The following is a 7,225-nucleotide window of genomic DNA, read 5'->3' on the forward strand; positions in this document are numbered from 1 at the left end:
TGGGTGCTTGCATATTTTAAACTAATAGCTTAAGTTTAACATAGATCTAATTTCCCTAGCTTCAAGAAGAGTGTTTATAAAGTTCAAGTACAGAACATATGGGTTCAGATCCTGATCCCAAATCACACATTTCAAGTTATGAGTAGCTCCATTTGAAGTTAGAGGAGTTACTGACAATGTATGCTATTGTAAGTGAAAGAAGAGTGGCCTGTATTGTAGTATTACAGGTAATTTTTGTCAGTGATTTTTCCATAAAGTTCCAGGAAGGTAGAAAGATAGTAATAGCTGCTTTTATTGAAAATTTTATTGACTATACTAAGTTTCTAGAACCCTTATTTTCTTTACATACAAAAAAATTCATACATGTTAAAGACATGTATACTGGGTACTTAAAATGACCACAATAAGGTGAATAGGATGGCAAAATGCACAATGTGAATGAGAGACAGTTAAAGCAAAATATTTGTCAGCAACATATAGATTAAGCACCATTTTCATAGACTACCTGACAAATACATCCATAGGAACTGATTGGGAACTTCTTGATCATACTGGTGAACTTCTTGATCATACTGGTGAACAGGTACTTACATAAGCAGCTCCATTACACAAAGTGATATACTAAGCTACACCAGTAACTGCTTACCAGTTGACAACAGCTGGTTCACAAGCTTATAAAAATAATATCTAGTTTACTTCTCTTCGGGAATAATTTGAAAGTGGGAATCACTTATAAAAATAATATTAATTGGATGCCTTACAGTAAAACATTTTACTGGCTTTACTATTGAGGGAAAAAGACCTTTTTTTTTTTTTTTTAATAAAGGATATAATACAGGGTGGCTGCTATCATACCTAAATAACATCAAAGGACAAAAGGGCACATTTGAAGGAAGATATAAATCCACATATCATAGTAAACCAAATGGTCTGTCACAGAATAGTATCTGGCAAACCAAGCTCATGATACTGGAAGAAGAAAAAACAGCTCTTGTCACAGACTAATCGGACTTTTATCAGTGTGTTCAAGAAAGTCTGTAAATTCTCCCTTCTGTAAAAGCCTTCTGTCTGCAAACTTTGTGTCAGGAAATATTCCCACTGTCTTCCTATGCTAGTAAATAAAGTCAACTTCAAAACAGTGATTATATGCTGGTGTCGAAATCATTTTCCCTCAGTGAGCATGAATTCATTCACCTTTGTTTTGTCCACACAATCTCTGAAAAATCTGTAAAGACATATAACTTCTGAAAGTCACTTTACCATATCTAGTAATATTGTATTTCAGCATACTCATATTTCAAATCAGTATTTCAGTATGCTCATATTTCAAGTCTGTATTTAACTACAGAATAACTACTGATGTAATGACACAGGGCCAAATTTTGCATTTTGTAGTTGGACAAAACTCTTTTCCTTCTCCTCTATGGAGATTTATACCCAGCTGTAGTAATCCACTTTCTCATGACTCCCATTTTCCATTATTGCAACTCATTTACTTAGAAAGAAGCTACATATGCCAGAAAAGCTACAAGTAGAAGAGAATGCAGCAGCCTATTTCCTATGCAACACAGGTTACTGTGGCTACACCATCACAGTATTCTGCTTTCTATGCCTACTTCCCATTTAATACAAAATGGTTCAAGGTTTCTGCCCTAATACTTGAAAGCCCTTGTGGGACTGACTTTAGCTATATAAAACAATAGGTTTCCCTCTGCAACCATGATCTCTTTTGATAGTAATGTACCACTGGAATAATAAAACTTTTCACAAATAAGCAAGTGCCCTCATGAATGCAAGAGGCAGAACTTTAATAGAAGCTGGTCCTAGATATGGGACATTTGGCTGGAAAAAAAAGAATGACCCAGGCCTGAACACATTCAGAAATAAATACAAAACTCCTTTATTCAAGCCAGTTTTTCCACTGGAGATAACTAGAAAATTCCAGGCTCAAGGCTCCCTGGCAGCCCAACTCCATCAGCTTTTAGCATCTCCAGCTTCAGGCCTGTTCTCCAGAAGGGGTAGGTTTTCCAAGACTGCTGCTGTGGAGCCGCTCACCATATAGGCAGCCTTGATATTGATATTCAGTTTGCTTGAATGGGAATTTTTTAATTTTTTTGGTTTTCATTCTGAAGCAGAATGAAACCATATCCCAGAATATCTGAATGCTCCATACCATGCCCTGACCTTCACATTTGCTCTCTCTCTCTCTCTGACACGCACATGCGCGCGCACACACACATACATTCACTCATAGTTTCACATTCATATTCAAATTAAATGCATTATTGCTACAGGGTGAGAAGGCAGCAATAGAATGAAAATTATACTTATTTTTAAACAGGTGTAATTCAGTTATACTCAGTGGGAATCTCCCTATACAAATCTGGATAGATTGAAGTCTGGAAGTTTTCCCTAGGTGAGAGCAGCATGATTACATCCAAAGTAATTTCTGAGTTATTTTATTTACCAGGTAATCATTTAGAACAGGTAATAATTATGCAACAGGCACCTCAGAAATAATTAATAAGGAGGAATTTTACAAAAAACACTTAAAGAGCACAAAGCCTATTGGCTGTCAGGGTTCTGTGCTTTTATGGTCCTTAAAGAGTTTTGAAAATCAATCCCTAAACTGTTAAATTACTGTTGACACCTCTGTAACTACATTTAAGAACTTTTGAACCATAAAATAAGCTATTTGCCAGCAAAAATATTTTCATTGTTAACAATGATATTATTATTGCATATACTTTGGAACTGGGCAATACTTTTGAAATTAAAATAGTTGCAGATTAAAAATCTCCAGATCCAAATCTGTCCCTGCAAAAAAATTGAAAGGTTAGTACTTCAAGGAAAATGTCATACATATTTCATCCTTACTAATATAGATATATCTTAATAGGTGAAAAAACTTTAAGATCAGTCCCTGGATATTTTTGCTATTCGTGGCCAAAATCTCTCATAAATATCATCTTAGCTTGGAGATTGTTGGTGTAGTTGCTACTGGAAGTTGCTAACAACAAAATATTATTCAAACTTTTCAATATATCTTTAGTCTCCGAACTCCTTTATAATTTCAGTTTGAAAAGAGTACGGTATAATCACCAAATGCCCAAAACTTGTAACAAGAAAAGACATTTTCTATCATTGATTTATCTTGTAAATAACTATGGATGACGCATGTACTTTAGATTCCTCAACAAAAAAAATCTATGTATATTTTTATGAATTTGTAGATTGTTTACATGGTATTTTTTATAAACAAAAATGTTCCCTTTTGGGTTTGTTCTCCATAAATACTCATATAAGCTAGTTTACTAATAGCAAAGTTCACAGAAATGGCTCACTTTCACAAAGTGAGTTTTTAAATTACAGTCATAAATATTTGCCCTAGAAGCCTGAATAAACTAAGTTGAGCAGTAAAAATGGCCACTAGTAATGTCTGGTCCAAACAATTCAAATTATACATTTTTTATATCAAGTACATACTAGACCCTTTTGGAATGTGTGCCAGAATATCTCCATAGAGGTCCGTGAGCTCCATCTGAACAAAAACTGAGAGATGAGACTTGGACTCAGTTGATTTACACTGGGATCAATGAGATGAGAATTTAGCCCTTTGTAGCCAACTAACTCCACTCTGCTATTTCAGTTTTGGCTTCCTGTCTGCCTTTTCTCTGCGAGCCTCCCCATTGGGGGACAGCCTTTACTTGTGTTGCCCCCTTACTCTAGAACTCTTACTCCTACTGAGTTACTTCCACTCGTCGCTTGTGACTCCATAACCTTCTTTTCTCACATTGGCCTACAATTGAATTGTTACTCCAGTCAGTACAGCACCCTACCATTTCACCCTCATTTTAGACTAAAGAACACTTGCGTCTTCAGTGCTTGACATTGTCAAGCCTTTTTATTTTATTTTACTCTCTTTTTCTCTCTTTCGCTCTCTCCCCCCAACCCTCCCTAAAGGATGTTACTTTCCCTAGCTGTCTATATGAGATTCACTGTCCTCTGTTCTACACAGCATTTGCTCTTTATTCTCCTCTCTTGCTATAACACATTTTTGTGATATTTTGAATAAAGGACTTCACAGGAAAAAAGAGCAAAGTCTGTTTTATTCTCTTCATCAGAAAGGAAGCTGAGCATTTACACAAGCTTATTTCTTTGAAAGATGTGGTAAGAGATCATTTTTACCATATGCATGCATTCTGATATAGAAAAAAGGCACACCGAACTTTTCTCAAAACTCTACTGCACAGGCTGTGAATCATTTCTGGTGGTCTGTGCAGCACTTGTCGATGGACTGCAGAAATCACAGGACATACAACACTGGGTCTTTATTTCCAGGGGATGAATGTCGTCGATAGACAAATAAAAATGCATGCTATGCTTTCCTAATGTTGTTTCTTTATTTAAGAAGTTATGGTCAGAGCGCTTGTGTATCTGAGGAGAAGTGAATATCTTATGAGATGATCTTTCCAACATAGAAGTACTCCATTCTGAAGTAGTTTGGACCAAGTAGACAAAGCCTGCTTGAAAGAATTTGTAGTAGATGTGCTAGGAAATTATCAAGTTTTTTTCAGAAACTGTGGCCTAGAAAGGATTCCAGAGCTCTGTGTTAAGTACGTTTAACTGATCTAAAATATTTATACCGTTTCTGACAAAGGATGGAAACTATGGCCATAATATATACCTTTTTGCTTGGTTATCACAACTCAAGAAATACAAATGATTAACGTGCATAAAGTGCACACAGTTCTGTTTGGTTTTTTTGTGTTAAAACACCACTCTTTATAATGATTTCAGTTCATTGGAAAGGCATTCTTCTTCTACCAAGAATTACATTTAAATTAGGTAATATGCTTAAGCTGAGATTTAAAAAATAAAATCAGTTCTGAATACTACTGTGAAGTGTCTAGAATAGTCCCATGTATTTAAAAGAGGTCCTAACTTTCAACCATAAGATAGGCTAATAAATTACATTTGTCACCAGTACATCACAAACGTCCATAAGATGTGTAGGTTCAGATACTTCCAATATGAGTTTTGAAATTTGTTTTATTAGTGTGCTCAGATTATAGTACTCAGGACAGCTCATGAAATGATTTTCTGATCCAGAAGAGATTGGCAGATACTAAAATATAAATTATATCTGCAAAATTGTCTTATATTGAGTGTCCTAAAATGAATCATTTTTTGCAAATATATACTAGGTTTTTTTTATACGTTTAGCCTTCCAAAACTACCAGTTTTGCCATCTGTATTTAGATTTGTAGGCTGTTGCATTGCGTGATGATGAATGCCCAAAACTGAACTCTATCAATTGGGAAAGTTCAATAATACAGCTGTGAATTAAATACAAAATGCTTTTAAATTTCCTATGTATGGATTCTCTGTGTATGTCAGTGCAATTTCCCTTCTAAATATGATGTGCTTGCACCAGCTTCTTTCAGATCCAGACTTCATCCCAGTTCTTAATGTCTTTCTGACCTCTGGATTCCCAAAATATGCTGCTTATGGTGCTAAGGGTGCTGTTACAGATTACCTTTAAAATGTTTAAATATGTGGAGTGTTAGACCATCATAAAGTTAGAACAGTTTCAGAGCAATCACAGGTTAAGGCATAATGCCTTCTCAGACCTGTACAACTGTGACTTTCCACTCTATTGCTCCTCCGGGGTGGAAGGGGAGATAGCTTGGAGGAAGAGGAGCGTGAAGGGAAGCAGGGACACTCAGCAAAGAGACTGCTTCTTTGGTTGATTTAGTGCTGGTTAAAGGTACCCTGAAGACTGAAGTCCTGAATTTATCCACATAGCAGGTAAGCGTAGCGTAGGCAGAAACAGGGTAAACCTCTACCATGTGCCTCAGCTGCAGTTTGGAGAAAATGAAAATCTTGTCCCATCCTTCATATTGCTCATGTAGTGACCGGAACCAAATAGACAAGAAGCAGTGTTGTCTAGCTCATGCTCTGATCCATCAGTCAGAAGATCTGAATTCTGGCATGAGTTCTGCTGCTAGTTTGCTGTGTGGTGTTGGGAAGTCTCCTTGCCTTCGTCCCAATGTGAGAGATGATTTTGATCTGCCTTTGCAAAATGCTTTAAAATACATGAATGACAAGTTCCACATAAAAGTTAAGCATGGCTCTGCTTGTTGCTTGCTGTCTGTCTGGGCTACCCTTGCAGTCCATCTAGGCACTACCCAGTTGTGCCTTCCCAACAGCTGTTTGTCTTAACCCCTATAACTCCAGTGTACTGGATACATTTAAATACTGTTGAGGAGGTGCTATTGGAGGCACTCCTTAACAGACTCACAGCACTGCTCAATAGACTCAAAGGCACCCCTTGGTAAATGCCAGCTCTTATTCACTCATTTTTCCTAATATACAAAAATAACAGAGCAATTCTTGTGTTGCAAAGAACTCAGAAAGACCCCAGTAGGGCAGAATGTTTTTAACAGTATGGATCGTTATTTTAAATCTCTGTGTTTATCTTGTGAATGCTGTTTGTGAGCTTAAGAGTGCTAACATTGTGTGGTACCCTTGAAAGGAGCTCAAGGCACCATGAGATGCCATGGCACCCTAATGCAGTGGCTCTGCTCTCAGCACAGAGCCTCTGCTATAATTGCAGTGAGATCAGGAAGCCGGGGGAAAAATACTTCCCAAGCCTCCTTGGTCTTGCTGCAGTTAGTGTAGCAGCTCCATGCTGAGAGCAGAGTTGCTAGGCAGGGAAACTAGGGAGCCAAGGAAAGTGTGCCTACTCTGGCTTTATGGTCTTGCTGCATTTAAGCTCTGGCATCTCTGCGCTGAGTGCAGAGCACCAGACAGTGAGGCCACAGAGCCAGGGGAAACATGCTTGCTGTGGCTTCATGGCTGCACCTAAGCTGCTCAGAGTTACTGTTCCTGGTGGCAGGGGTAGAGGTTTGGAGGGTGGAAATGGGTACAAGGTCTCTATGCTGTGCACCCTGGGATGCTGGAGAACTGCAAATTATGCATTTTATCTTCCTGGAGATAACTGACAATACCCTGGAGCAACCTGGGTAAGACTAATAAAAAAACAACCTTTACTTCAATTGGTTCATGTTTAAAACGTTTAGAGGTTACTTAGCACAGGACAACACCCCTCAACATGTTTATTCTCCAATTTTAAATGTCTTTATGATGGTTTAAAGGTAACCTGCAACACCACCTTAAGAGACTAATTTAAAACTTTAGCTAAGTGCAGGATGTAACTTCT

This window comes from Crocodylus porosus, unplaced genomic scaffold, assembly GCF_001723895.1.
Source record: "Crocodylus porosus isolate Cpor-Errol unplaced genomic scaffold, CroPor_comp1, whole genome shotgun sequence".
NCBI classification, from domain to species: Eukaryota; Metazoa; Chordata; order Crocodylia; family Crocodylidae; genus Crocodylus; species Crocodylus porosus.